The sequence below is a fragment of the Pelodiscus sinensis genome, chromosome 6, assembly GCF_049634645.1.
Source record: "Pelodiscus sinensis isolate JC-2024 chromosome 6, ASM4963464v1, whole genome shotgun sequence".
In the NCBI taxonomy this organism is placed as follows: Eukaryota; Metazoa; Chordata; order Testudines; family Trionychidae; genus Pelodiscus; species Pelodiscus sinensis.
The window spans coordinates 11,736,481-11,759,726 of NC_134716.1; the positions used below are offsets into that span (position 1 = coordinate 11,736,481).

The 23,246-nt window shown below is 43.3% G+C and overlaps 1 long non-coding RNA gene across 2 annotated transcripts in view; it reads right to left on the reverse strand.

The window, feature by feature from the left end:
* Window positions 1-23,246, reverse strand: part of LOC112545795 (uncharacterized) — a 133,883-nt gene that overhangs the window by 38,392 nt on the left and 72,245 nt on the right. The window lies entirely within an intron of this gene.

A 23,246-nucleotide genomic window follows, 5' to 3' on the forward strand; every position in this document is an offset into this window, starting at 1 on the left:
CGAATGATAAACAAAGCCCTGCAGAAGATTATTAGATTGATGAAGATTTGAAGGCACAAGCATGTTTATCTAAAGCCTTGATTCATGTCACTAAGCACAGAATGGAGATATGATTGACTGAACATTTTATCCTCATTAACCCAGTATTATTGGTTAAACATTACTCCCAATGCAGAGAGCTCTGCATTGGTATTCTGGCTGTGAGACGGCAAATCTGCTCTCAACATTCACAGTTTGCTTGTAAATCAACAGCTGGAAATAACCTGGATATTGGATGAAAGAAATCTCCATGCTTCAGATTCGTGTGTCGTTTATTGGGTGCAGTGGTTCAGGGTTTGCTGACTTACAAAGCAGATGTATATTTGGAGTTCCATTTTTCTTGACAGGGTACATCTTTTCTCAGGAAATCTGACCTGCCCTCCAGTGTAAATACCCATGTGCTCTTGAGCACCATATTGCATGACACCATTCTTAAAGGCAGACATTTCCCCCACCTTTCCTGTTGCAAGGACAAGTACAGTGGTCCCTTCAGTTCACACAGCAGTAGAACCACTCAGAGTGTGTCTACACAGTTAGATACCTTCAGCTGTTCTGTGCAGGCTGATGCAGGCTTGCAGGGCTTGGGCTAACAGGCTGTTTAATTGCAGGATAGCCCAAATATCTGTGAGCATGGTGAGTTCATGTCAGCTTGCATGGGCCAACCTGTGGGTTTTAAACTGTACTGTCAACATTCCCCCAGTATGCTGCTGCTGCTTCCTCTATGTGGTACATTGAAGTTAGAGTTGCCAGATGGTTGAAACAAAAATACCGAACTCCTGCCTCCCCCCCCCCCCCAAAAAAAAAACACTGGGAAAAAATTCTGTTGAAGGGGGGAAAAGAAAGGGGGAGAGACCAAAGTTGTTGAGAAAAAAACCCATTTTGTGCCAGCAGCCTTGGGGAACCAGGTAAGCATGGGAGCTGGGGTCGGGGGCAGGGTGGAGAGAGGGGACGGGGGGAGAGGGAAGGCCGGGCGCTGAGTGTTTGTAAGGTTGCCAGGTGCCAGGCATTTTTGCCTCCTGGCTGGGGAAAAATTCAGAAAATACTGGACATTTCAGGTGTCCAGTATTCTCTGAATTTTTTTTTACCGGACAGGAGGTGAAAATACCGGACTGTGCAGGTGAATACTGGACACCTGGGAACCCTAATTTGAAGTGGGTGTGGTTTAGGAAAGAAAGTTTCTTCTGCATTGTGCCACAGTGGTTTTCTCTAGTTTGTGGACAAGATTAGTCTCTGGTTTGAGTGCAATTAAAAGAACAGCAGGAGGAAGGCTACAGTTTTTCCTGGTGGCAGAGGCCCAAAGTAGTTTGTATTCACGAATGTACAACAGCCTTCATGGGTTTGACTTGGCTGGTGGTGTGCCACAAATAGACATGCTGCAAAAGTAAATCTCTGTGGTTACTAAACTGTAACCTTCACTGGTTGGGACCTTCTAATAATAAAAATAAGAGAAGTGTCTCAGAGATTTATGATTTATTCATCCTGTCAAACACACAGCTATTTCTCTTGCCTCTCTTCCACTATAAAGAGTTAGCCTGAATTCCCTGCTTGGGTAATAGGATGCCTTTAAATGTCATAGGCTATAGCTACACTCATGAAAGTCTTCAGCTGCTCCTTTGGGACACCCCCCCCCCCCCATCATAGTCCACATTTTAGGATAAATCCTACCCCTTCGTGTCCACAGCTGTGAAGACTCCAGGTCAGGGGTGGGCAATAATTTGTTATGGGGGGGGCACTCCAAGAATTTGGAAAGTGGTTAAGGGCTGCACTTTTCCATATTAATGGTGTAGGTGCAGAGTCTAGGATGGAGGTTGGGTTCAGAAGGAACCCTGCAGTAAGGGATTGGGATGCAGGAGAGGATGTAGGATCTGGGAGGGAGTTTGGGTGAAGAAGGCAGTTGTAACCTGGGTTAGGGGACTAGGGTGCAAGGGTTTGGGTTGTGAACTGGGGCAGGGGATTGGGATGCAGGATCTTGGAGGGGATATGGGTGCAGGAGGGAGGGCAGAGGGTTTGGGTTGTGATATGGAGCAGGGGATTGGGGTGCTGGATCTTGGAGGGAATAATGAATACAGGGGAAGGGGGACCAAGGGTCTGAGTTATGACATGGGGTGCGGGATTGAGGTGCAGGATCTGGGAGGTGATAATGGGTGCAGGAGGGGGGCAGAAAGTTTGGGTTATGCAGGGTGGAGGGCAAAGGGGTGGGGTGCCAGAGGCAGGCTCTGGCTGGGAGATTTACCAGCTTGACACCCATCCAGCAGTCTTCTCAAGCAGACTCCCTGCGTGCCCCACCCCTGCAGGGGCCATGTGGTTTTTGAACAGCTATGAGCCTGGGCAGAGGATGCTTCCCAAGCTACCTGTTGACAACAGGCAGTTCCCATTGGCCAGAAACCAGCCAATGGGATTGTGCTGAGGGCGGGGGCAGCCCATGAAGCCTCTCCTCCCTCCCTCAGGCTCACAGCTGTTCAGACAGAGCCCTGCAATGGCTGCTTTACTCAGCAGCGTGCAGTGGAGGGGCAGGCAGGAGTCTCCCTGAGGCTCCCCGCTGCGTCCATAGGCCAGATCTTGCAGCTTGATGGGCCGGATCTGGCCCGTGGAGGCTATTTCACCCTGATCTGCTCAGGAATGTGAGAGGGGACGCTTGTGTAAGGGGAGAGGTTCTGCAGAAGGTGCATCTTGCACAGAGTCCTATTTCATAGGGAATCCTGGTATGATAGTATAGTGCTGGGGTATATGCTACTATGTGAACCACTTTATCCTCCCTGTAGCCCTGTTGTGAGGCAGCAGTAGCAACTGAACAGCTGCTGATCTGGCTGCCCCCTTCTTCCTTCCTGTCATGCTCATTGAAACAAAACCTTTAAGGAAAAGTAGTTGTGCCACCTTCCTCTGTTTCCCATTATCTCTTCTGCCACACAGGCCTAAACTCACTGACAATTTGTGCTCTTCCATAATAATATATTCTGGTATCTTTTTCCTGGGGGAATGTGTCTCGCACATGTTTTCAGACAAAAAACTGTTAGCAGAAAACAAATCAAAATACCCAATTTACGCTATTTAAAATGCCTTTTCATTTACATCAAAAAAGTATACTTTATAGCCCAGGAAATGAAAAATATGAATGAAAACCTTAGATACTAACCTGACAGTAGAAGACAGGGAGGGAAGTTTTTCTCACAGTGAGACTGTAGGAAGTTTAGGAAGTGTAAGTGGAGAAATTCAAAGCTCAAGTTCACCCATTTTTATTATTTGTGGTTCGGGAACAATGGAATCATTCCATTATGCAGGATGGTGAACTAGAAGCCCATTGAAACAAAAGGTGCAGTCTGAGTACTTTAGTTGCAGCCCTGTTCTCTTCCACTCCCGGAGAGTAGCACTTTATGAGGAGAATAGTCTAATTGATTTCAATGTCAATACTTACCTACAAAGGTACAATTCATGGTGGGATTGGGCAATTAATTGGATATAGTCTTTAATCGTGTAAATTCTCTTGGGTGTTAACCTGTGGAAAGGCTGTAGAAAAGTTCAGGGCTATATTCTGCCCATGTAAATCCAAGGTAACAACACTGGCTTGGGGGATAAGGCCCCTAGGATGTGGCCCAATATTATTTTTTGAGATGAGAAATATTCTGTGAACTTTGTGAAGTCAATGGGGGTTTTGCTACTGACTGTAGTTGAGACAGAATTTCATCCATTATGTCTGGAAACAAAGAAAAGGAAAGAAAAGTGCTTATATTAGGTGCTATGAGATTTACGATGGCCCCCAATCAGTTGACTTAGTCTGGGCTGTAATTTCTTCTGCTCAATGTTATAAATTAGTTTCAGACTCCTGCAATATGCTACTTGTTATATTTAATGCAAAACACAATTCTAAGATTCATTGAACCTCAGTAATACTATTTTCTTTTATTTCCTTGTGGAGTTTTTCTATGGACTTCCTGTATGATTTAAAAGATATGGATTAGGCCTCCAGGATATGGATAAACTGAACCCTTTCAGTTCTCACTAACATTCATGCAAGCTCCTTTAATAATGCAACAAACCACAGGAAAAGGGGAATTGTAAATTTTCTAGAGTCTGTACAATATTTTTGTAGAAAGCCTCAAATACTAAGTCTGCTGCAAGTAATTAAATCCTGGCCTTGTTACAGCATAGGCAAATCTGGAAAGTTGTTATTTATTTGGCACAAATTTAGCATAACAAATCAATTTAAAAGGGCACATTAGACCAGGTAATTGAGAATCAAAGTCAAAGTCAAGAAGAAAAAGATTAAACTTTTTTTTAATAGCATAACGTGCTAATGACTTGGAGAATGTCAATGGCATTCTAGCAAGGAGTCAGGCCTGCCAACGGCTGGGCAAAGGGGACAAATGTCCCGGGGTCTGGTGATTCAAAAGGGCCTGGAGCTCTACTACTACTCGACACTACTACTGCAGCAGCAGCGGCCACTGGAGCCCTTAAAATTGCCGCCAGAGTTCTGCATGGCACGCTCTGAATGGCTCTGAGGGCTGCTGGAGTAAGGGGAAGGTGCAGCATGCTCCAAGCAGTGCTAAGGGCTGCCCTCAACAATGCCCCTGCCACCTCAGGTTCTGCTCCTTCTGGGAATGCAGAGCCAGTCCCCCCCACCTTGCCCAGGGGTCCAGAAAATCTGACAGCCCCCTATGATAAGGTAAAAATCTGTTGGGTCATCTCAAGGACCCCGTTGTCAAATTCCTCCAACTGTTTCTCTGCCTTTGATGGAGTCACCCCCTCAAAGTCATCCTAAGCAGATGGATAGTCACTGGCGTGCACAGAAATGATTTTGAAAAGCATGGTTTTTTAGCATCTGAAATGGGCACATTTGTACCAGATGATCAGACTTTTTCAAAAAGATTTCTAGGGAAAGATTTTCCCAAGCAAATCTTCACACACACTCTTCCCAAGTTGCCACTTTTGTGTTATACAATGTACATTGCACTGTCAATACACTTGATATATTTTCCCTCATTAATGTTTCCAACCAAGGGCTGATTAATATAAATGTGTTTGCTGGGTTACATGACCTCCTTCTTTAGCTGTTAGATATTGTTAATTGTAGAGAGATAGATATTTGTTTATACAAAAATATGGATCCTCTTGTCCATCACTTTTCATTTCTATGAGTAGCTGTGCCCACAGATCCATCTCTGAGGGCTTTTTTCCGGGCAGGAATCTTGTTATAAAAACTAGTCAGTGTGATAGCCAATATGCAATTAAAGGGAAAAGGAATGCATGTACCCACTAACTGGAATCAGCATTCATGTTACAACTGCTTGGAAAATGGGGAAAAATATGTTGCAAAAATGTTTGTGAATATTTCCTCCTCCTCCCCCACTCTTTGATGAGCTATTAAGATTTGGGAAATGTTCCAAACAGTTTTACTGACCACTGTATTTATTAAAGTCATTGGTAGTCTGTTTATAGGCTTTAACAGCAGTTTGAATGAGCAGGGTCCCTTGCTACCTCTCCATTGTAAGCTGAAGGTTCAACTGCTCTGATCCAACTCCTTCTGTTGTCAGTGGTTGAGCTGGATCAGACCGTAAGAGATGGAACCAGATGGCTGCATCACAAAAGGTTCAAAAGTACAAATTCCCTTTAAATAAGTGTCCACCTACATGGATAATTATCAAACCTCCTGAAGCTTCAAGTCTCCTGATATCTGGCTTTCTATTTCCACTGTTTTCCATTCCAATCAGGCTGCATATACTGTGGAACAGCTTTTCTTGTCGTATATCAGCATTTTTGCTTCTGGTTGTGACCAGAAGCAAAAGAAGTATGTGCAATGAAAATATAATTTTAAAAAGCAACCCTCCCCCTTAAGAAGTGTTTGGTTCAAAGATTGGGAAGAAAGTGTATGGGTTTTGTTTTTTAATTTTATCTCAGCCAGCTTACACATCCCTAGAGAGATCAATAGGAATTAAAGGCCAAATCCTCGGCTGGCGTAAATTTTTTGATGTCAGTGGAGCTACATTTATTTGCACCAGCTGATTTACGTATCTGCTTCAATGATCCATGCAGCTTCTTGGTTTATCACATACTGGACTACGCTATTATATATACTATTTGCACCAATGCTTGCAGGCATTTGCAAGCCAACATGGCAACCCCTGAAAATCTTCCTGACTCTCAAAGCTGGATGCGAGCCATACATTTTGACAACGTTTCTTGAGATCCCTTGCTCCTAGTCACTCTGTTTTCCCCACTGCCTTATTTTACATCAGAAAACTCATGCTGAGATGTGTTACACTGCTTCTGTATGCTAGGGATGTGATAAATAGTTGAAACATATTCAAATCGGAAACAGCTACAGATGTTTTCCAAGTATTCGGTTGAATAGCAGCAGATCCTCACATTGTCAGGAGACAGCCTGCTTTCCAAAAGAGTCTGATGTTGTTTGTTTCTCTCACATTATGAAATCCCAACACAGGAGCATTGGGCCAGATCCAGAGCTAGTACAAAGTAAAATAATTGGAGCAACAGCAGTGCACATCAGCTGATGGTCAGGCTCATAGTAATCAAGGGAAATCACACATCAAAAACAGGTAAAATTACGGCAAGAAACTGTTGTCGCCTCTAGTTTCAGTCATAGTGCCTCCGAGCTTCTAGAGTTGGTGCTGCACTGCTCTGCCTGTCTAACATCCCTTGCTTCTGCTGTGTTGTACTATCTTGTCCTGTCTTTTGTTTTTTGTGGCTTATCCTTCCAGCCAAGATATGTTTCCAGTCTTGTCTCCTAGTGGGATATCTAAAGTCCAGTGTTATAAACTTCAAGCAATGGAAAGCAAAAAGATCCTCTGCCCCTTCACAGGGCTCTCTCAAAATCACTAGCCCTCCCTAAGGACTTCTTCCAGGAGCACTTAATCTTTACCCTCCCTCAGGACTTCTTTACAAAAATCTGTCTTGATCTTGGCCCTTCCTGAGTTTTTCCTCACAAGAGTCTGCGTTGTTCTCCATGCCTCTTTCCGTGCGGGTGAGTTCTACTTTCTCTTCCATCTCTATCCCCCAGCTGAGTTTCCCTCAGGTAGCATATAAGGTTTGGGGGTTAATAACTCATCACTTAGTTTTGCTTCCTCTGGCTGAGAGGCAGTGTGTCACCCCACATGTGTCTAATGGTTGCCCCCCTTCTCTGGTAGATGATGGGGAGAGGTAAGAACATAAGAATTGTCATATTGGCCCAGAGCAATTGTCTATTTAGACCTGTATCCTGACTTCTGACAGTGGCCAGTATGGGCATGTCTACAAGGTGAGGATCCACACTACCAAGCCTGTCATTTCAAAATAATGGGCTTGTTATTTCAAAATAACTACTCCTGCTTGTGAAGAGGAATAATATTATTTTGACATAGTTATTTTGGGAGTTATTTCGAAATAACCTGGTAGTGCAGACATAGCCTATGAGAACTTCCTGGGGAGTTTACAGAATAGAGCAGTTGGAGTGATCCACCACGGTCTTCCCCCTCTGCCTTTTGGCAATCAGAGATTTAGGGTCACCCTGAGTGTGTCTACACAGCAAACTTATTTCAGAATAATGACTGTTATTCTGAAATAACTATTCGAGTGTCTACACAGCAATTCCGTTATTTCAAAATAATTTTGAAATAATGGATGCCTTACTCCTACTTCTGTAGACTTCATTCTATGAAAAATAATGCCTATTCTGAAATAGCTATTTTGAAATAAGACGTGCATAGATGCTCCACTGCTACTATTTCAAAATAGCCCCTCACCAGGGCCATTCTAAGTTATTCCTCCTGGGGCTCTAAATCGAGATAGCATGTCTACATTTGGGAATCCTACCTCGGATTCATTTTGAGACCTCTCTGCAGTGTAGATTTGCTATTTCAAAATAAGCTATTTGGGTATGTCAACACAGCATTTCTCTTTCGAGAGAGGAATGCAAATTCATATGAACGAATTGCAAATGAAGCACGGATTTGAATGTCCCACACTTCATTTGCATAATCGCATCTGGGAGCTATTGCAAAATACCCTATTTCAAAAAAAGAAAAGCTGTCTAGATGTGGTTATTTTGAAAAAAAAACCCTTCTTTTGAAATTACCCTTACTCCTTATAAAATGAAGTTTAAAGGTAATTTCGAAAAGTGTTTTCTTTCGAAATAACTGTGTCTAGACAGCGTTTCTTTTTTCAAAATAGGGTATTTCAAAATAGCACCTGGACGCGATTATGCAAATACAGCACGGGAAATTCAAATCCTCGCTTCATTTGCAATTTCGTTCAGCTGCATTTGCATTCCTCTCTTGAAAGAGGAATGCAGTGTAGACATATCTTTTCAGAATAACTATTCTAGAATAGCTTATTCCAAAAATAACTGTGTAGTGTAGCTATAGCCCCTGAGCAGAGGTTAATAGACATTAATGGACCAAATAGTCATTGATGGACCTATCCTGTATGAACTTATCTAGGTCTTTTTTTAACTCAGTTATACTTCTGGCCATCACAACATCACATTGCAATGAGTTCCACAGGCTAATTGTGCATTGTGTGAAAAAAAATTCCTCTTTTCTGCATGCAATGCTGCATGCACCCAGTTTCCTTGGGTGACCTCTGGGTTTTGCATTGTGGGGAAGGATAAATAAATGACATTTCTCTATCCATTCTTTCCACACCAGTCATGTTTTATAGACCTCTTATCACATCCTCCCTTAGTCATCTCTTTTCTAACTGAATAGCACTATTCTTCTAAGTCTCTCCTCATATGGGAGGCCATTCCATACCTTTAATCATCTTTACTGCCCATTTCTGAAGCTTTCCCAGTTCCACTGTATCCTTTTTAAGATAGGGTGACTAGAATGGCATGTAGTAGTTAAGGTGTGGGCATACCATGGATTTATATGATATTTTCTCTTTCCTCTCCTCCCCCTTCCCCCCCTTTTAATAGTTTCTATTAATCTGTTAGCCTTTCTGACCTTTCCTGCTCACTGAGCTGAAGGTTTCAGAGACCTCCCTGATCTCTTTCTTGAGATCACTCCATCAAATGGGCATAATAAAGGCTTTTCATTCCATACTGCACTTTGTGGATGCCTATACATGTGTATCACTGCCCATGAGTCAGTAGGGGGAGTGTGTCAGCTTTCTCTAGCGTTTATAAAGCTCAGCACACAGCAAGAAAACCGCAAACACAAACACACACTACAGACAGCCACTTCCCTCAAGGTTCCTGTATTAGTTTCCTCCTTTATCTGGAAAACTCTCTCTCCAAATTCCCTGTTAACAGCCCCTGTTCTCAAGCTTTTTTTTCCTTCCTGCAGGGCTCCGTACGTGGCCAAGGGCAGAGCGCTGGGGTGGGAACTGCCTTTGCCATGAGAGCCCCCTCACCGTATGATCCGTGGATGGGCAGGGGACGAAAGGGTGGGAGCTGAGGAAGCAGCACAGGCCAAGGGATGTTCTGGCCACCACTTCCCGCTGTTCCCCTTGACCGATTGAAAAGGGGTCTGCATGCTCAAGAAATTTGGGAACTACTGATATAAAGCAACTTGTATCTCCAGTACTTTGGTTCTGGCCAGGCTCTGTCCAGCACCCAGTGCAAATTAGAGAGGCCTCTAGGCTGCTCTAGATTGGGCCAGCTTTTCCCAGCCCTGTAGAATGCAGGACACTCTGGCCACATCCTCTACCCTCACTCTTTCCCTCTGATGATGTGGGTTCAAGGAAGGGCTGTGTAGAATCATTAGGTGATTGCTTTGCTACTCTGTTGTGTGGGGCTAATCCACAAGATGGTTTTTACCCCTTTGTCATCCCTTAGATCTGCAGAAGTAGCATCAGGGGCTGCAGCATAATAACAAATCTGTCCCAGCAATGTAAAAGCAGTAAGATGATTCAGTAACTAGAAAATGCAAATATTTTGAGCCTCTGCTCTTTCCTTTGAAAATGACAGTATCTGCCTTTTATAATGGTGTACTCAACTCTGCCGACTGAAGGGGCTTAAAAGGGTTCATAAAAAGCAAAAGACATTTCCAGACACAATGAGGAGTGCAAAAGGCTTGTGGTATGTTACCTCCATCTTTCCATTAGCTTTTATGTTCATGTATTTAAAGAGAAAATTAGGACCTGGAGTCTATTTTCTTTGATGCAAATGATTTAGCTAATTAATCACTTCTCAGTCCTATAGTTCTCAGAATCTATGCAGGCCACTTAAAGGTGAGAAACTGAATCCCTGTTGTGAAACGGGGGAAAGAACATCTTCCTAAAAAGCTAGTCATGGGGATTGGTGGAAAACACACCTATGAGCATAATCTAAATCATAGTTTACCTGGCAGTGTAAGGGTCTGATTGAAAGCCTACTGAAACCAGTGTAAGTCTCTCCATTGAGGGGTGTTCTGGAGCAAGCCCTAATGATAAGGGTAAAGTTCTAGTCACAAGTCTGCCATTGACTCTCTGTGACCTTTGTCAAATTATTTACCTTGCCCTGCATTGCTTTCCCAAAACTGTAAAACATAGATGATAACACATGAAGTATCTAGCTGTCTGCTTTATATGAGAGTCATAAATGTCAATGCTTATAAAGCATTTTGAACAAGCAGAGTTGTATTTTCCTCTCAGTGACAGCTTAGTAAATTCAGAAAAATGTCTGTGGAGCCACTAATGCTAAACCTCTGTTGAACTGGTGAAAGTCAGAAAAACATCAGGCCCCTAAAATACTATATAAATCCTAAAGATTACAAATTAGGCAAAATGTCCTAGCACTATATCTTATTGCTGATTGGTCAATATCAGATGTGTCACAGGAAGCCATAATTATACTCCAGTGCTCTACTGCATTTAGCTATGTGAGACCATATTGTGGTGGGGAGGATGAACAGTATTTTCTTGACACCAGCCAGCCTTCAGCTTTTCCCATGAAGCCTGGTGGCTGGTGAGCATCTTTGTTCTTTCAGTCACATAACGACGGGTACAATTCTCATTCGTGGAGAGGTCTCCATTTGTTCTGAAACTCACTAAGCTGTTTAAAAGGGTGACTTTCACATCAGTCTTAAAGAAACTGTCAGATTCCAAACCCAAAGACATTAATAAGCATGCAAAGACAATAAATAACATACTACAGCCAAGGCTGGCACCTACCTATAAGAGCGTCACTGATTTTGTCTTGTGAAACAAAATGTCATTTGCCTTCCTTCTCTTCCACAGCCAAGTTGCTGTGCCATGCAAGCACGTGGAGTGAGGTTGTCCTCTTTCACAGCCCTGACTCACTCTGCCATGCATATTACATGGGGACTCCCAGATGATTGTGCTAATGATGGAGATGAAACAAATCTTTCATTCTGACAGAAGCCTAGCTTTTTGAATATAGGTGGATATATCAAAATGTAAATCTCCTGTGATCTTTCAGTGGAGATCACAGTCTCTGACTTTCCCTCTAGAGGAGGAGACTTGACATTCTGCTCTACCTCTTTCCCCAAACCCTTGCCCTGCTCCTGCTCTTCCCCCTCCTTTACCCCCTCACCCTCCGTTCCCATCCCCACTGCCATACCACCTCTTCTCCCAAATGCCTACCCACATCCCATCTCTTTCCCTATCCTCACTCTTCCCCCTCCCACCTGGAGTGTCCTGAATGCTACAAAATAGCTGTTCACAGTGGGAGGGTAGCAATGGGAGGGAGAAGTTGGTCATTGAAGTTCCTAGACCAGAGCTTGGCAGTTTCTTCCTGGAGCTCTATCCAGGGAGACCTAAGGGCTGAGTGGGAGAACATTAGCACTCTGGACAGCTCCAAGTGGGAGCTGGCCTTCATACCTGGTCGGAAACAGACTGAAGACTAGCCAAGAAGCCAAAGGCAATCCTTGCAGAACCCAGGACAGGGGGAGCCTGACCACAAGGCCCAAGAGAAAGGGCTAGATGGAGCAACTTCCTGGGGAATTGGCCCAGGGACGTGACAGCAACCAATCACTCTGAGACTCAGTAGGTAACTGCTACTTATAGGGTCCCTGGGCCAGGACCCAGAGGAGTGGGTGGGCTTAGGGCCCCACCGACTCCACAGCAACCACATCAGGAAGTAAAAGAAAAGCTCTGATCCCAGGCCACATATTGGACACTTCCTCTCCCACAGACCATCGAGTAGAGACTATTAGACTCCCCTCAGGCATCCAGGGGTGCTCACAAGAAGGTCAGAGCCCATCACAGGGGATAATAAAATTGTCTGGAAATGTGGTGTTGGGAGGCTTAGTTAAGGAAGCTTTATCTTGCAGAATACTTTGAAAGCCTCTGATGAAAGATGTTGGAGAGAAACACACTTTGATTGTGGCTTTAGTTTTAGAAAAAGTCCTGTTCAGGAGCATTTGGGATTTCAATTGGAAAGAAGTAGTTAATAAGTAAAATATTTCCAGCACATGAGTTATTCTTCTCTGGGAAGCCTGCATACCGTAAATCAAGTGCATAGTGAATGAGTTCATAAATGGAATTATCTCCTTTGCATTAGCAATGATTGTGGTTGGCAGTACTTGTAAGATGAGTCTACAAAGTTAATCTTCAAGCAGCTATCACAAAATATCAGTAATTAATTAGAGAAAGGCCTTTTCCTTCTCTATATTTCTTTCCCTTACATTGGACTCTGTAGGTCACATCAAGATAGGATCACATTTTCAGCAAGCTAATCATGCTTGCTTCAGCCACTTCATAAGAACAAGGATGAAATAAAAAGCTTGAATCTCTTCTCAACTTTTCTGCAATGATCCTGCAGAACTCAGGGTGCAAAAAATGGTTTTAGTGAGATCAGTATCTGGCCAAAGCTTTTAGATAGGTCAATTTTCTCCTCATTAAGACTGTGAATGCTGAAGTGCTCAGAAGAATTACAAACATTCTTTTAGTGAAAATGGAATAGTATGTGCTCATTCAGTTGTTTGTGGTAGCTTCTAGTTTTAAAAACACCCGTAAGGATGTTAAGACAGCTGTTTCTCTCGTCTATTGATCACTCTTTCTCTGTCCATTTTATAATATGCCAGAAGATTTAGAGAACACTGCTAAGGGGAATTTGCTGGTTAATTTAAATATCAACACACCATCTACTTTAAAAAGACCCTGAAAATCTTCAAACATGCAAGATCTGGAAAACAGTTTACCTGTTTTTCATAGAAAGAGTAACTATGTTTCCTAATTAATATAAGCAACACTGGATCATGTCCAAGTTATGTCTAGATCTTGATGATTCTTCCTAACATCTTTAAGACACTTCCTTAATTATTGATTCACACAGTTGAAACTCTTGTCTAGGCTTTCTTCATCTCAGTTATTTTAAACTGGGCCTTGACAAATGTAAATATTTAATCCTGAGACATGCAAACTTGCCCTGATCATATCCCTGCATATAGGTACTACAAAGATCATTCTATTAGCCTGTTGCCTTTACCAGGATATCTCTCTCATTGAATCCGTTCCCTTGCTCCCCCTTCACCATTGCATCTAACGTAAGTTGCTTGTCTTCACTTCCAAGGTCCTTTATGGCCTATTCCCACTCTACCCATCACTATCAGCATGTTGACTCCTGATTCTGATTGGCCAATGATGCCAGCCTCCATTGTCCACTTTTTAATTTTAAAGCAAGCACCTTTGTGCTTTCTCCCATTCTGCCTCTTAAGCTTGCGAGGAGCTCCCTTGAACCATTCACAGAACTCACTTTGGTCACGAGGCCTACAAAAATTTGACAGTGGTTAGGTTGCTGGTAGGCAGAGACCACTGCCTGTCATACTGACGGATGCTGTCTCATTGTTTCCTTGAATTCGGCTCTGGTGAGGCCACATCTGGAGCATTGTGTCCAGTCCTGGGCCCCCCACTATAGAAAGGATGTGGAAGCATTGGAGAGGGTCCAGCGTAGGTTAACCAAAATGATTAGGGTCTGGAGCTCATGACCTATGAGGAGAGACTGAGGGATTTGGGTTTGTTTAGTCTGCAGAAGAGAAGAGTGAGGGGGGATTTGATAGCAGCCTTCAACTTCCTGAAGGGAAGTTCCAGAGAGGATGGAGAAAGGCTGTTCAAAGTAGTTATGGATGGCAGAACAAGGAGCAATGGTCTCAAGTTACAGTGGGAGAGGTTTAGGTTGGATATTAAGAAAAACGATTTCACTGGGCAGGTGGGGAAGCACTGGAATGGGTTACCTAGGGAGGTGGTGGAATCTCCATCCCTAGAGGTTTTTAAGCCTCGTCTTGACAAAGCCCTGGCTGGGTTGATTTAGTTGGGATTGGTCCTGCTTTGGGCAGGGGGCTGGACTTGATGACCTCCTGAGGTCTCTTCCAGCTCTAAGATTCTATGAATGTCCCCCTCTCTCAACATCTAACTCTTATCTCTTTTTTTCTATTTAAATTGTTAAGTTGTTTGGGCCTGTCTTTGTGCTCTGTATTTGTCTAATTCTGCTCGCAACACCCTTCCCCGTTCCCCTCCTCCTTCAAGCCAGTGCCTTTAGGATGTTTCCTGGGTTTTTGGTCTCTGAGGAATACAGCTCACCAGATTAGCTGGAGCCTAAAATGGAATATTCTTCCTCTTAATGGTTTCCCTGTTATTCCCTTAATGACTGTCACATTATTAGAGAAAGAATAAAGGCGCCCAATGAGTCAAAAAGTGCTAACTTAACTCTGAAACTGCCCAACATCAAGCAGATTTAAACAAGGTTCAGGATTCGGAATACTGAGACCTTAGCCTGCTAAGCACCATTGCAAACACCATTAAAATATTATTTTAAACATGTTATTAAAGGCACAGAAAGAAGAATCAATGAAAACAATTGAAATCTAAAGTCTTAAGTGAGGATTTTGTTTTAACAATGTTCCTTGTTCCCTTTGCCTTTTGCTGTCAAGAGTCTTTAAAGAAAGAAAAAAACTCTTTGTTTGGCACCCTACATAGTATCAAAGAAGATAATAATTGTAGTTTTTTGGCAAAGGGGAAGAAGTTATGTGAGGTGAGCAGGAGCTGCTATTGTTGCTGCTGATGTTGAAATCCAATTCAATTTCCTAAAAGAAAAAAAAAAGCACATGAGAGACAAAAGAAAAGAACAGCAAAAATAGAAAATTCAGCTTTTGTCTCTCATGTCAACATTCATTTGCAATCTCACTGCTGAAAAAGTACAAGCACAGCAACGTAACAGCAGCAACTTTGAGACCTGGCAAACAAATACCAATATTAAGCTGCTGAAGGCATCATGTTTAGTTGCCCCTTTCTTGTCACCTCAGCATTGCAAAATATACATCCGTAACTGGCAGACTCTTAGGGTACATCTACACAGCAGGTCCAAAGTCGAATTAAGCTATGCAACTTCAGCTACGTCAATTGCGTAGCTGAAGTCGAAATAGCTTAACTGGGCTTTCAGCGCTGTCTACACAGCAGGAAGAACTCTCTTCGTTCAACTTCCCTTACTCCTCATGAAATGAAGGTTACCATGAGTTGGAGAAAGAAGTCCTCCAGCTTGACATTATTTCGAAATAATGGCTTGCTGTGTAAATGCACATTTTGTTATTTTGAAATAACATCAGTTATTCTGAAATAGCATTGCTGTGTAAAAGGAGAGTAATGGAAAAGAGAAGAAATAAGTTTGAGAAGGAAAAGGACACACTTGGAGGGTGAAAGACCCCTTCCCCCTTCCGGAATTGTTCAGGATTTAGCGAAAGCTAGTGGAAGTGGTGATGCCATCTGGGTCCCTCTCTCTTGATGTGGTTTGATCAAAACATGTCAGGATTAGCCAGGAGTGGCCTGAGGCTGGCTGCAGCAGCTGGCGCCCCAGGCGGAAGGCGCAATCGGTGCCCCCGCCTGCACGGCCGTCAATGGCCATGACATAATCACGGGGTGCCAGGGCGCTCCGTGATGTCATCATCGGGCTCCCAGGCCAGTGGCACCCTAGGTGACTGCCTAGTCTGCCTTGGCTCATGGACTGCCCCTGGGATTAGCACAAAGAACACCCAGGATCCAAGAAATTTTAGGAGAGGCAACCATACTGATGAAGCTCACTCTTTCTTCTTTTACTCATCCAGCATTGATGCTCGCTAGCCAGCCTTCCTCCAGAGCTTCTTTCTGAGGACTTCAAAAGGTTATGGTGGGCAGAATAGCCTGTTGGGATGTGCAAGAATTAATAGAGGTCTGAGATGGCTATACTTTAGTGATAAGGGGTCCGGACAAAGCAGGCATTGTCCTTGGAACATGTTTTTTTTCCCTTCATCCTTGCAGCCTGAAAAGATAGATAAAGGGTCCAGCCAAAGCAAGTATTATCCTTTCTGATCTATAAACATGCTCTTTCCATTTATTCTTGCAGCCTAGAAAGATGGTTGCACTGAACAGTATCTTCTTTATTTTGTCTTCTCCACTTGTTCTGTAAAAATACTTTTGGGGTCACATCCCCTGTAACCTGCTGACTTGGAAAGTATACAGTGTAGAAAGTGCTGATCTAACTGAAAATCCTGTAAACAATAAACGTGCAGGTATAATAATATTCATCTCCTGCCTATTAATATTCATTGTATAGGAGTTAATATTACTAAATAAGGATTATGGGGATGTAGTGATAGATGTGTGAATTAACACACTCCTTTATCCATTTAAGTATAACTAATGCCAAAGCATTGCTACTTGAAATGCTGTGTTAGAGGTCCGAGGTAAAAGTGCGTCAGCAATAAACTGGTCCATTTACCCCCTCCACTCCTGGGTCACTTGTTTCTTCTCTAACATAGCCCAGCCTCTTATTTTCTTCTCCAATTAGTCTTACACCCACAGTATCAATTTTTGTTCATTGATAACCAGTCCCCCACTTTTGTTGTTTTCCAAGCAAGATCTTAACACCACCCTGGAATTATATCACTAAGCCTTTAGTTTGGACTAAGTTACTACATACCTTCCACCAAGGCCCTGACCCCAAACCCACTGGCAATTGTACATTGACTTTACTGGCAGTTGGATCAGGCCCACAATGAGGCAGAATAGCATGTGATCATATCAAGAAGATTGTCCCACCCAAAGGGGTGGACCAATGATTGTGAGAGGACAAAGGACCTCTGAGTGCTTCACTTTGGAGCTGTAACTTCCTTTTAATGCTTTTTCTGTACTTATGGATGCCCGAAATGGGGCAGAACGCGTCCACCCATCTTTTCACATGGAGCAGGGACAGGGCCCAAGAATGTTCCATCTGTGGCCTGTGGGGGTGAGTGGTGGGTTAGAGTCAGGCTAGGTCATCTCATGGGTCCCTTTTGGCCTTGGAATCTATGAATCTCGATCTGATTCCTGTGATTTTTATCTGCATGGACTTCATGCTGCATTAAAATAATTTTTCTTCTGGCTAAGGCCATGCCCCCTCTGGAAGCCCAGAGTGGCCCCCTCCACTATGCCCAGGGGCCTGACATGGCCTTTCAGGCTCTACTGTCATACCAACACTTTAAGAATAATAATGCAGTGGTATACAGGAAGACACTGATTGTGTCTGCTAGATGTTATCTCTGTTAAGATGCACTTCTCAGGATGAAGTCTGAGATCCCCTTTTCTGTGACAGTTTTCCCTGAACCAAGAGAAAACAATAAAAGGGAATGTTAAAAATGAGGCTTTGGTTGTCTGAATTGTTTTGTTGGGGTTTAATTTAAATAGTGGGATTGATTCACCAAGTAATTGCTGGAACGTGATGATCATTTTCCCTCGTTATTTAGGAAAGCAGAACAGCAAAGTGATGGCAGTAAGGAAAGTGATTCTAGCCTCTCTGGATTAATAAGCAAGTCTTTTCCCATCTGTGTTTCTTTAGTTGGTTCTTTTCAAAGATGTCCATTCCCTTACTGATTACAGTTCTGCACTTGGTTTGATCAGATGCCAGGAATTCCCAAGCTTCAATTCTGCAGCCATGCTAGCATCTTTAGAGAGAATGCTTGAGGCTGTCTTTAAAATACTGTACATACAGGTAACTGAATGACTCTAGCGGCTTTTTTAGACATCCTACTTCACTGCTAAGGTGATCTGAATCTTGATTAGTGGAATAAACTTCCAATAGCTACTGAGAATGTATTTACTGTAAATCACTGTTGAACCAGGTATATAATGCTGAATCTAGACCTTTGGAGAGGAGAATGCAGTGTTGAAAAGCTGGGAAAACATAATTCTTTCTCCCGACAAAACACTTTTGAACCTTACAATGCAATTTCCAGGGACGTTTGTTGAAGTATTTTGCCATATTAAAAATGTGGCAATAATCCTTAACATCACTTGTGTTTGCTACCAGCTTGTACAGGATCTTCAGCACTGGTCTGTTTCATTAGGTGATATCTGTAATAAATGATGTACTAAAGATAACGAGGTAATTTGAAAATGGGAGCTCTTGAAAGATGGCTACATTTGCTGGCTTTCTTTTTTATTTAAAAATATCTTCATATTTTTCATTTTCCTTCCAAATGAAAAATTTCAGGACAACCTAAGAGGAACAATTGCATGGCTTCCTGGAAGTCAGAAAAAGTTATTTAAACAAATCAAGGCATTCCAAACTTCATTTGTGTTAAATTGCCATTTGGCTATGCCTTTGAAGGTGCACTTCATTTGCAATTTCATGAGACCATGAACCTACATTCCTTTGTTAGGAATACCACCATGGGAAGGTTGAGCATTTCAGTTTAAACGGGTTTCATTCAGACAACATTTCAGCTGGAATACCAAAATTTAGCTGAGCTTCAGTTCAAAATGATAGACAGCTACTTCATTTTACATGTTTTTCACAAATTATCAGGTGTTTGCTTGAAGGTTGGCTAAATTCTCTGAAAGGTTTGCAAACTGCCTGATCCTTTTAGGACACCTAAGCTGTGTTTCAATTAGCAATATATATCTCCCAGGGTATGTCTACACTACCCCGCTAGTTCGAACTAGCGGGGTAATGTATGCATACCGCACTTGCTAATGAAGCCCGGGATTTGAATTTCCCGGGCTTCATTAGCATAAGCGGGGAGCCGCCATTTTTAAATCCCCGCTGCTTCGAACCCCGTGCAGCGCGGCTACACGGGGCTCGAACTAGGTAGTTCGGACTAGGGTGCCTATTCCGAACTACCGGTACACCTCGTTTCACGAGGAGTAACGGTAGTTCGGAATAGGAACCTAGTCCGAACTACCTAGTTCGAGCCCCGTGTAGCCGCGCTGCACGGGGTTCGAAGCAGCGGGGATTTAAAAATGGTGGCTCCCCGCTTATGCTAATGAAGCCCGGGAAATTCAAATCTCGGGCTTCATTAGCAAGTGCGGTATGCATACATTACCCCGCTAGTTCGAACTAGCAGGGTAGTGTAGACATACCCCCAGATGGGAAGACTTTGGGCTTTTCTGGACAGAAGTTGTTGAAAATTGGAACTAGCTGCTCATCATCCATTCTCCTGGGTCTTAACAGGATTTAATGCTATAAACAGTTACCAGACTTCTTGTAGGGACACAGAATTAATACTCTCCCATGATTAGCAGAGCAAAAGAAATTAAACAAAGGGTATGTCTTCATTGCAGAGTTAGCTGGAGTGATTGGCACCTGGGTTAGTCTACTCTATGTGGGTATGTCTACATTACCACCCTAGTTCGAACTAGGGTGGTAATGTAGTCAACCGGAGTTGCAAATGAAGCCCGGGATTTGAATTTCCTGGGCTTCATTTGCATGTTGCCAGGCACCGCCATTTTTAAATGTCCACTAGTTCGGACTCTGTGCCCCGCGGCTACACGCGGCACGAACTAGGTAGTTCGGACTAGGCTTCCTATTCCGAACTACCGTTCCATGAGGAGTAATGGTAGTTCGGAATAGGAAGCCTAGTCCGAACTACCTAGTTCGTGCCGCGTGTAGCCGCGGGGCACGGAGTCCGAACTAGCGGACATTTAAAAATGGCGGCGCCCGGCAACATGCAAATTAAGCCCAAGAAATTCAAATCCCGGGCTTCATTTGCAACTCCGGTTGACTACATTACCACCCGAGTTCGAACTAGGGTGGTAGTGTAGACATACCCTGGGTGAATATTCCCAATGAAAGAGCCCTACCTGGGTTACTGTGTTCTCAGTGCTTCTGCACTCATCTCTGGGCATCTGGGACATAACCCAAAGTTCACTGAGTTGTGATGCTCTGGGACTCTTTCCCTGTCAGTCGTGGAAGAACTTGTCTGCTTTTTGGGAGAGTTGTTTGAAGGGTGTTGGAGGACTGTCAGCACTTGAATTATTTAGTCTGCATCCCCACTGCAAAGTGGTGGGTTCTAGCCAAATATAATGCAGTGTGAAGGCATCCCAGGCTTAAAATACCTCCAAACCGAAGTGAGAGGTATTTCTAAATAGACAATACAAGAGCTACGCCAGAGCGTGGGTTAAAACTCAGTGAAGACATACCCTAAACTCTCTACCTCCTCTCTCTGCTAAACAGCTTACAATAAGATGGCCCTCAGGCTTAAAATACCTCCAAACCGAAGTGAGAGGTATTTCTAAATAGACAATACAAGAGCTACGCCAGAGCATGGGTTAAAACTCAGTGAAGACATATCCTAAACTCTCTACCTCCTCTCTCTGCTAAACAGCTTACAATAAGAATAATAAACAACCCGTGAACCCATTTTCATAGCCCTGCATGCAGCTCCCTTTCTTGAGCTGAGTAAGCTTTGATCGTATCAGTGGGTTTATAATAGGAGTAGAGTTCAAAATAATGTTATAAAAGGGTAATACATTATTGATAGATGTTATAATTAGAGCTAGTCCAATTTTTTAAAAATAAGTCAGCTCCATGTGTAGAAGACAAGGGGCAATGTTCCTGGAGAATGGTTTCCACAGGCAGCTACCCAAGCATGTGCCGATGTAAAGCCTAACTCGTTAATACTCCTACCTCCCTGTGAGATGGAGAGACCAGGCTGGTGACAGTGAAAACAATATCTTGTTTGGTTGTACTTTATAAGCAATGTAGGGTAATTACATTGCAAGTACACCATAATGACTCTGTGGCTATGTCTTTTGATATATTGTAATCACCACTAATTTGTATAAATTCATTGATTGACTGAGTGTAATTAGAGCAGGAATGGGGAACCTACAGCCCGAGGGAAAGATCCAGCCCCTAGATTGTATGGATCCAACTCTCCAGGCTCAGGGAGCCTGTCCTGGTACTCCAGCCTCCTCTGACAGATAAGCACCACCCCCATCGCCAGGACCCCACACCCCCACCTTGCGCCTGCACCCTTCCTCCCAGACCCCATGCCTGCTTCCTGGCAGTCTCCTCCCACATACTGAACCACTCATTTTTGGCGCCACCCCAGAGTCTAGAGGGGCCTACAAAATGTTCTAGCATGGCCCCCCCCCCCAGGCTCTGGTGTGTGAGGGGATTGTGGGGAGTGTCTTTGTCTCAGTTAGGAGTCACATCAGTGGAGGGTTTTTTTGTTGTTTGTCTTTGCTTCTCACTTGTGTGTGGCCCATGACTAATTTTTCAGAATGTCAGCGGCCTCCGACCCAAAAAAGTTTCCTCACCCCTGAATTAGAGTATAAATACAATGTAGCTAATATACATAGACTCTGATGATTTATGTATTAAGGACTCTGAAGGCTCTTATATATGTCAGATAATTACCTTCTGCTGGTAAGATCTGGAGGCAATTGAATACTGAAAAACAAAGCCACAGTTGGGACGTATGCTACAACTACAATTACACACTCTTATTATGAAGTGTGACCTGTTCGTCAGCATGCTTTTAAAAGAAAGCCTTCCACGGGGCAGTTGGGAGGAAGGGAAGACTTTCAGTTCTGAAGGACTTTGGACAGGTCTTATCTTTTTGTGCCTCAGTTTCTCCATTTATAAAATGTAGATGGTAACACTCCCCACATCTTTATTGGGAAACTAAGTCCATTAGTGGTTTGTGAATATATAGAGCACAGGGCTTTGAGATCTGGGATGGAACGAGCTAGGGCTGGCACTGACCCCTTGCAATCTAGCCTCAGGAAGGGGCAGTTCACCGGGAATCACAATACAGTGCCAGCTTCCTGCTTGCTCCTTACAGTCAATTCATCTAGACCATACTTCTTCTTGTCCTCAGAGCCAGCTTTCATCATAGAAGGCAATTAGGTTGGTTAGGCATCATTTGCCCTTAGTGAATCCATGTTGACCATTACTGATCATTTTCCTCTGCTCCATGTGTTTCAAAATGGATTCCTTAAGGACATGCTCCATGATTTTTCCAAGGACTGAGGTAAGTCTTATTAGTCTGTAGTTCCTCAGATTCCCCTTCTTCCCTTTTTAAAAGATGGGCACTTCATTTGCCTTTTTCCAAACATCCAGGACCTCCCTCTGATCACCATACATTTTCAAAGTTAATGGCCAATGGCTCTGCAATAGCATCAGCCAATTCTCTCAGCACACTTGGATGCGTTAGCTCCAGCCCCAGGAAGTTATGCATCTCCAGCTTTTCTAAATCATCCTTAATCTGTTCTTTCACTACTGAGGCCGGCCCATACTGTATCCTTCCCATACTGTGCCCAGTGCAGCGGCCAGCGAGCTGACCTTGTCTGTGAAGACCAAGGCAAAATAAAAAAAAAAAAAAGTACTTGAGCTCTTTATGTAGATAAGGAGCATAAATATATATGCTCTTTCTCCATATGACCACTTTGCAAGTGGGCATCAGTGGGAAGCGCAGCACTGGACTTACACTTGCTGAGGGAGCAACATGAGAGAATAAAACTGTAGCAAGTATCCATGTGGTGTGTGTAGTTCAGAATAATTTACTGACAGTCTGGAAGAATAAAACCTGCCCGTCACTTTCATTGTACTTTTCTAATCTTGCAAGCAGGGACTTAGTATTCCTGGAGAGGAAACATTTTTAATCATAATCTTTCCCCTGTGTCCTTTACTGCAGCATGAATGGCTATCAATGTACAGCGATCCATAAAACCAGGACTAGCAATGCTCAGTGTTTCTGATTATCATTATGTCTGAGTTACTCAGATGTAGAGCTAAATCTTCTTCTGGCTAAGCTGGGAGGTGGAGTCAGTGTGCCTGGGTACAGGTCGAAGGAGCAGGACAGGACAGGCAGTGGGAATGTGCTAAAGATTAAGCCTTTGGCTGGGTGTTGGATGCAGGGGGACAGGAAGCACGAAAGTGCTGAGCTAAAGCAAGTGACACCTCCACATTCTCGACTGGTCATATCTGGGATAGTTTTACAACTTTTACAATGCTGAAAAAATGGGATAATTTAGAACTTTGCTTTTCAAACAAAAAGAATTTAATGAGGGTTTATACTGCACATGCACGTGAAAATGATTGC